The 7,932-nt window shown below is 33.2% G+C and overlaps 1 pseudogene; it reads right to left on the bottom strand.

Moving 5' to 3' along the window:
* Positions 1–722: 722 nt before the first annotated feature.
* Positions 723–2,431, bottom strand: LOC147924965 (alkane hydroxylase MAH1-like; annotated as a pseudogene).
* Between the last annotated feature and the right edge of the window lie 5,501 nt (positions 2,432–7,932).

The raw sequence follows: 7,932 nt of genomic DNA, 5'->3' as shown, positions 1-7,932 counted from the left end.
CCATATTTGTTTGTTAAATGATTAATTAAAAAAATTAAAGCTCTTGTTCGGCGATTGATTGATTGGTGGCCAAGTTCCGGCAATAGCAATTGATAAAACGCTGCAGAGAAGTGCGCCGCCTCCTATATACCTCTCACGGTTGTGTTTGTTTCTTCTCTTTCCATCTGAATTCTACATGTAAAAATCCCTAAATCTCTTTCCTTTGAAGTTCTCTCCCTCGTCACTTCTTCAAGAAAACGAAGATAACATCGCGTCTTTGGAGACATATCTGAGACAGAAACCATTTAATTTTAAAAAATAAAAACAAAATCTCCACAAATTTCCTCAAAAATTAAGTATATCCAACCTCAAAAACGAAGACAACTATAATGAAATATTAGGAAAAAAAACTCATGGCTATCCATGGTGTAAGAAAAATCAAACTGACTCTGGTAGAATAACACAATTGATTCATATAAAAAAATTTAATAACACTATTGACCATTTTAAAAAAAAATTGACCCTGATAAAGTGATTTCCTAGCTCCGCCAGTATGTGATCTCTTACAACACCACAAGCCACGCTTTAATAGAGAAAACCGTAGAATCGAACAATAACCTTAACTGGAGAGTTATCTCAATCCAAAATATATTATAGGTAAACAAACCCAAAAACCAAGCAAAGCTTTTATTAATAAGAGAATAGTAATAGTTAGGCATAGAAGCCAAGCGAGCATATCAGAGTCATATCTTCTTACTGACCGTGACTTTAAGACCATGCTTACTGAGAATGACAGAAGGAACTGATTCGATCTTTTGACCTTTCGACGATATTAAGGTCGTAGTTACGTATGATGTCCACAGCTACCATCTTCATCTGCATGAGAGCCAAATGCTTAGCCACGCAAGTTCTTGGACCGGAATTAAATGCAAGGAACTTGTATGAAGGTTTATGTCGTATCCCTCCTTCGTCTGAAATCCACCTCTCTGGTTTGAAATCTGATGCGTCTTCTCCCCATACAGATCTTATTCTCCCAGTGCGTACATAGAAATTAGAATCATTGAATGCGCTTCAACTTTGTGTCCTCTTGGAAGCACATGCATCGGACTCCGAAGGTGACTTGTGATTAAGGGAGGTGGTGGGTAGAGTCTCAAAGTTTCGGACAAGGCAGCATGTACATATACGAGCTTCTCTAGATCTGCTGGATCATACTTTGTGTTGATCCCACGTCGTATTTTGTCCATAACTTGGGGATGCATAGAAAGAAGCCAGAAGAACCAAGTGAGAGCTGAGCTTGAGGTGTCTCTTCCTGCTTTCAACAGATTAAAAACAAGATCTCTTATAAACTTATCATCTCTCAGTTTCAAGAGCTTATATTTGGTGGTGTCCACATTCATATTATACGTTAACACGTCCATTGATGTCTCTCTTTCCCCACGACTTATCTCCTCTCTTCTTAAAGATATGATCGCCGCAAGCATTTCATCGACAGTGAGCATCGAAGCTTTCAGTTTCTTCTCAAGACCAATCCCAATCCATTTTTGAAGTTTCCACAAAACCATCTGTTTGAGATGTCTGTAGAAGATCGCTTCTACACCGAGATCTACAGTTTCAGAAAACTCAACTTTCGGCATTTCAATGGATAGAGACATTGGATCATAACCAGTCATTAAAATGGAGGAAATATCAAACATATACTCTCTCTCTTTCATAATATGAGATGTTTAGAGATGTTTTTTTTTCCATAATATAGAATGTTTTCAAGTTTATATGCAACTTTTATATATTAATTTAATATTTTATAAAATATTTATAATATGCATTCTTATTTATGATTGGTTTAATTTTTTAAAAATAGATATATCTTAATATGCCTGCTTTCTAGTTAAAACATCATATATTTTGAAACATCATATATATCTTAAACACATGTCTAAGATTATGTTTTTTCTAACAGCTCTGGCAAACAAAGAAATAAGACCCATCTTCAACTTACTTATATTGCTACTCACCGCGAGCTTAAGGAAATCTTTATGGTGAAAAAGGGTGTGATTTGACTTCCTGAGATCCTCCCATAACTCCAAATCAGCAGTTACAATTCCATCTCCCAAAAACATCAAAGATCTTCTTGAATTCAGGTCCTTTAGGATAATTCGGAAAGTTTGAACTTAGTATGTGATTGTGATGGATGTTCCTTGGATCAGCCGTGAGTAACGAGTCTGTTCCAATAAACTAGGCTCCTTTGAAAACAAAAATTTAGATCGCTGGCCTCAAGAGCCTCAACCATCCAATCATATATTCGATGAACTTCGACGACCAAACCTGGAACCATCCCGAGGAAAGGCCAGTTCTTGAACAAAGGGCTTGTGAGATTTCTTGTGGAGGAAGAAACATTGGAAAAAAAAAGGAATGCAATGATGATGAAGACTTCAAGTAAGCTTACTATCATCATTCTTACTCAACTGATATTTAGGTATAGAAAAAAAAGAATCTTTGTCAAATTTTTGCTACAGTGCCAATGCTTTTTGTTACCGTCCATGTTTATATATGGAAAATTCAGTAGATTTAGTTGAATGCATGAACGTTGTGGTAGGAGCCTGAATAAGACTAATGTCTTGGGGTGGGGGGAAACCATGTTAAATTTCAAACCCCCGTAGCCAATGCTACTCGAACCCAGATGGTAGGACTTTTTTCCCTTTACTAGTGGATCAAGGCGAGTTGGTTAAATTTTGAGTTTTAAGAGACTCAAGGTGTACTTACCAAACTCTTGAAATTTACTTAGTTTGTAATTTGTTGTCTTGCATTTAGTGTGTTCACTAACCGATCTTGTTGGCTAACTATATTGTTCTTTGATCTTTTAAATCTTACATATTGTTCTTTGATCTTTTAAATCTTACAACAACTTTTTAAAAGGGAACCTAATTCATCTATGAAGAAGTTTCTTGTGGAGGACTGCTTTGATGATGAAGACTTCAAGTAAGCTTACCATCATCATAGGGGTGTCAGTCGGGATGGTCCGGCCCAGTCCAACCCGCAATATTTCCGAGCCTATATTTTAAAGGCCGAGTCCGGCCCTAATATGGATAAAGGGCTCTTCGGGCTTATCTTACAAATCAATAATTTAAATTTATAAGTCTTAAAAAGGAGTGTTTAAAGATGCACTGTAAAACAAATCAATCAAAGTGTTAATAACTCATCTATATTCACTACAACCAACTTAGTTTAAAAGAAAAAGTTTAAAACTAAATAAAATTTTATACTTTAATCAAATAAAACAATATATAATTCATATAAATATCATAGATAAAAATTTTAAAAGTATTAAGCAAGGTTATTAAGTAAATATAAAAACTAGGATTAGAGTGTTAAACTTTGTTTACAATAAATCATTAATTAAATATTGTAATCAAATAAAAATATTAACAAAAAAGTAAAATATATTTTTTTAAAGGGCTTTTGGGTTGGCCCGAACCCGGTCGAGCTAAGCTCGAAAAACCCTATAGCCCAAACGGACTGAACCCGAAAGACCCGACTTTTTCTGGACATATAGATTTAGGCCCGAGCCCGGTATTTTCTTTGGCCGGGCCGGGCCAGCCCGCAGGCTTTTGCCCTAATTGACATGCCTACATATCTTATTATAGAAAGCTTGATGTCAAAGTTACTCATTAACAAGATTGTGAAACGTGTCAATTGTATCATTCAGATGTTGACACATGTCAATTCTAAATTTATTAAAAAAAATGTAAAAATTTAAAACCTACCATAAAAAGGTTTTATACATAAATAAAATAGAGAAAAGAAAACTTAATTTTATTTGAAATCTTTTAAGAAAAAAACACCTTTGTAAACTTCCAAATCTAAACAAAACTATTAACAGTTTTTAATTATTAAAAGGTAATTATAAAAAAATTATAAAATTTAAACAGCTTTAAAATTTTAAAAAGATCATTATAAAGAAATTATATATATATATATATATATATATCATAGAATTCTAAATTCTAATATAGTTTATTTATTTTAATTTTAGGTTGCTAATTTTACAAGAAAAAGAATTACTTTTTATATAAGATAAAAAATGATTGTGAAAATATACAATTAGCGACTGTTTCTAAAAAAATGTAAATACTTGCCTTTACATAAAGAAAAAGATGGTTGAAGTAATAAAAACAAAAATAGATCGTCTCATATTTTTTCCACCAATCAAATAATTTATTCAAAAAGACTGCTATTGTATATATAAGATAGGAGTATGTAATATTAACATATGTGTTTTTGTAACTATAAAAATGTTAAAGTGAAAAGACATATAATAGGTTATTAATGTTTCATAAAGAAAATTTGTTGGTAGTAGAAAAAACTAAAGAGTATATTTAAACAGTAAAATATATTTGTGTGTACAAATATACTTTTAGTGGTAATGTATATTTTCTGTAACTAAAAATTTATCTCTTTACTTTTATACATTGTTTTTACTTATGAAAATAGTTAAATAAATATTCTTTGTTAAATTTAATTTTATATAATAACTTTGAACTCATCTACAACTATTTTCTTTAACTAAAACTCTATCTATTTACATTTTTTTTCAACCAAAAAATAAATTAAATGGAATTTTCTCGATTAGTTGGCCAAGCTGGAGAGGGAAAGGGTTTACAAAAGAAACTTTAGAGATAAGAGAACGCGAAGCACGGGCAAGACAATCTGTCTTCGTATTTGACGCATGCGGGATCCAAGAGATATATAATAGTGGGAAGGACTCCAGCGAGTTAAACTCATCGAGCAGGTTGGAGAAAGACGGCCAAATCTTTAGGGACTGCACAATAGTGAGTAACTCAGCATAATCAGTCTCGAAATGTTGACAAGCAATTCCTGTAGCATGTATCCACTCCATGACCCACAACAACGCTTCTAACTCTGAATGTAGGGGAGAGGGGCTCCGTCTTAGACACTTGGTCCCCAAAAACAAGGTTCGCTCCTCACCAACGCAGCACCACCAGCCCAATCTTGAATGCACATTGGTTGCTTTCCAAGAACCATCAATCTGACAACTAGGTGAAGAAACCTGGACATCCAAAGACAGAGATGGAGCTGGCATGACCGCCGTAAAAGAGAACGTATTTTCCCAGGCTAACTTATCACCCAAAGCCTGAGCAATTATATCTTTTGCCTCGATCTCTAAAGCTTGAAAAACTTTTTTATTTATGGGCTTCCAGATTACCCATAAAATTCATGGTAAGTGAAGAAGTTGATCAGGATCACCCTGTTGAGAGGCACCCCTCTAGAAAACAAAATCCAAATTCGAGTACACCGACTCATATGGAAAACCTTCTAACGAGACCAGAGTCGGAGATAAATCCCAAACTTCACACGAGCAAGGGCATTCAAAGAAAACATGATTAATAGTCTAAACCGCAAAGTCGCACCTTTTTACACCAAATATCAAATTGGACAACTCTGTGTATCAATTTATTTTTGTAGATAGTTTTTACTTACTAAAAATATTTATTTTAATTGTTAAATTTTGTTTTATTTTAAAAATTCTAAACCCGCACATCGGGCGGGTGTTCTTTGATTTTTTAAGTAGTACACGCATCTAAAATTATTTCAGTCATTGCAATCATTGAACCGTAGGTGATCTGGTTTCCGTAGTTTTGGTTATTGATTCAATTGACTGCATCAATGTTGTGGTAGGAGCCCAAACAGGTTTTGAGTTATGTTAGATAATCCAGGATTAGGTATCAAACTCATACTCATTTTAACTTATCATTGTAGGGATACTTGCAAAATTAGACCCCTAACTTGAGTCAATTGCAATGTTAGATTCCTCTTTTTCTCTCTCCAACATTTGCCACTTTCTCCCTATTAAATCCTTGTCCATTTATTGTATTCACAAAATTGCCATTATTTCTGATTTATTTGAATTTCTTGCGAAAATGTTTATTACATTCATATCCTCATCTTCTTTTTTTTATTTACGGTTGTGTCACCACCATCAATTTTCTAACAACCATGAACAACCAAATTTGAAGCTCTTAAAGCTTCAACAACCTGAATTTGTAAGCTTAAATAACACCCAATGCTATGAGAACTTCATTTTCTTCCATCTCCTCTCCATTTTAATCCAAGAAAATTTGCAAGTGCATTTATCTTGTTATATATCATGATTCTTGGATAGTGATTAAATTGGCATTGGGTTTCTTCCGTGGTGACTTAAGACGACGTCCTCGGTGTTTGACATTGCGAACAACCACCGTAAGGTTATTTTCCGGTAGATTTCGTGATTTTCTTGTGATTTTGTCGAAATTAGACTTCATTTGTTAGTTCAACCGTCATTTTCCTATGTGGTCAGTTTTGCAATTTAAAATTTATCGAATTTCGAGCCCGTAGACTAAAATTTCAGTCTCCTTAATTTCATTTGAAAACAAAAAAATATGGTTTAGACTGCATTATAATATTTCTAACGGATACTTCGTTTGCAGTCTACGAAGGTGTATTTTTGCAATTGACCAAATTTTTGACTTTTTAGTTAAGACTGTCAGACGAAGTCTTCGCAGGATAATAAAATAGTAGACTTCTATAGTGGTTATTTTTGAAGTTGACCAAAATACAAAACCATTGACCGTAATATTATTGATATAAAATTAATTAGTTGACTGCAAAAGAAGTCTACTAGTTAAAATTATAATGTTGGTCAACCCCAAAAAATGACCACGACATACTGCAAACGAGTCAACATTCGTGGAGACTTCGAACGTAGTCTAATTGGCGAAGTCAAACTTGGTCAATTGCAAAACTAACCACAAGGAAGTTAAATTTTTCTAGTTGACGGATAAATGAAGTCTACTTGTTAGATAGAAGTCTACTACAAAGTCAATGGTTTGGTCATTGCAAAAAATAACCAGAGTAGACTGTAATCGAAGTTAACTTGTTGAAACTTTCCAAGAAGTCTACTCTGTTATATGCTTTTAATTGCAAAACTGACCAAAAAAATTAACAAAGGAAGAGAACAAAAGAAGTCAACTATCCTAGTAGACTTCATACGGTGTGTGCTTTATTAAATTGTAATTGCAAAAATAGACCATACAAAATAGACTTGAAAGGAAGTATCTTCATAGAGGCTAATTTATGTCTACAATGTTGACATCAACATGAAGTCGTCATAATTTGAAAATCAATTTATTGCAAATTAGTGAATAATTTTAAGATTTTCTTGTTGTATTCTTTGATATATGTTATGTACTTGCTTCTATATGTTTTTGACATGATTATATATTATACATATGAGAAATCAAGTTTTTGGTTTTATTAGGCGGTTAGGTCATAACTTAGACTTATTTTGGAAGTCAACGTGTTGAGTTCTGTGTGAAGTTGTAGAATTGAAAAAGTCTTTAATCATCTTTTTTTTCTTTTCTTTATGCGTTCTTATCTCTTTTTCAACTCTAGAAGAAAGCGATTATTGGTTGGTTTGTTTGGTTTTGTTTGTATTTGGAAAAGTGAAAAAGAAGAAACTTTTTAACACATTTTGTGGGAAGAAGGTGAAGATAAGGTAAGGCACTGTTGACCGACCTGAACAATAATAGTCAATATACTTTCATTAATATGTTTAGCAAGTGGCTAAGCACTACTTTTACATAGCATTAAGTACAAGGAACTAAAAACTAAAAATTGTAATTAAGTAAAAGGAAATTAACAGACTGAAGAATAAAAACTAAAAACTATAATTAAGTTGTCTCTGCTCTGACCCCCAAAACCTGTTTCTTCTATGTACTCTCTGGCTATTATCAAAGGAAACTGTCACCTCTGCAATTGAGACAATCCAAAGATGGAGATTTAAGTTTAACACGAAAAGAAATGGGAAAATCAATCATTATTGATAAGCGGATGAGATAAGTGGAAGAGGTAAGAGGAATAGATTGATGACAAGAATATGAGCAAGACGGAATTAGATAT

Source organism: Camelina sativa, chromosome 17, assembly GCF_030686135.1.
Source record: "Camelina sativa cultivar CO46 ecotype springtype chromosome 17, ASM3068613v1".
In the NCBI taxonomy this organism is placed as follows: Eukaryota; Viridiplantae; Streptophyta; class Magnoliopsida; order Brassicales; family Brassicaceae; genus Camelina; species Camelina sativa.
Note: the sequence above shows the minus strand (reverse complement) of the source record. Positions and strands in the feature narration are given on the sequence as shown.